Here is a 272-nt window from a genome sequence, read left to right on the forward strand (position 1 = left end):
AGTAAAGATGAAGTCAACTGTATGTCGATTTTAGATATCAATATTTCGATATTAATTAAAAATAATTTTATAAAATCTTAACTTTTTTTCTTGCTGAAATAATCGAAGTCTTATGTAATTCAAATGGAATGTACATATCAATAAAAAGTAAAAAATGATACAATAAGAAGGTGTTTTATTACAGAGAAAAGTTTTATTACAAGAAAAGTTTTATTACAGAGAAAATTTGATATACCATACCAAACTGGTTAATGTGGACCACAGTGATCGAG

General features: G+C 24.6%; 1 pseudogene; it reads left to right on the plus strand.

The window, feature by feature from the left end:
• LOC116853655 overlaps positions 1-272 on the plus strand; it is a 3,201-nt pseudogene that overhangs the window by 825 nt on the left and 2,104 nt on the right.

The sequence above is a fragment of the Odontomachus brunneus genome, unplaced genomic scaffold (assembly GCF_010583005.1).
Source record: "Odontomachus brunneus isolate Ranch 3 - 2012 unplaced genomic scaffold, Obru_v1 Obru_scaffold_412, whole genome shotgun sequence".
Lineage (NCBI taxonomy): Eukaryota > Metazoa > Arthropoda > Insecta > Hymenoptera > Formicidae > Odontomachus > Odontomachus brunneus.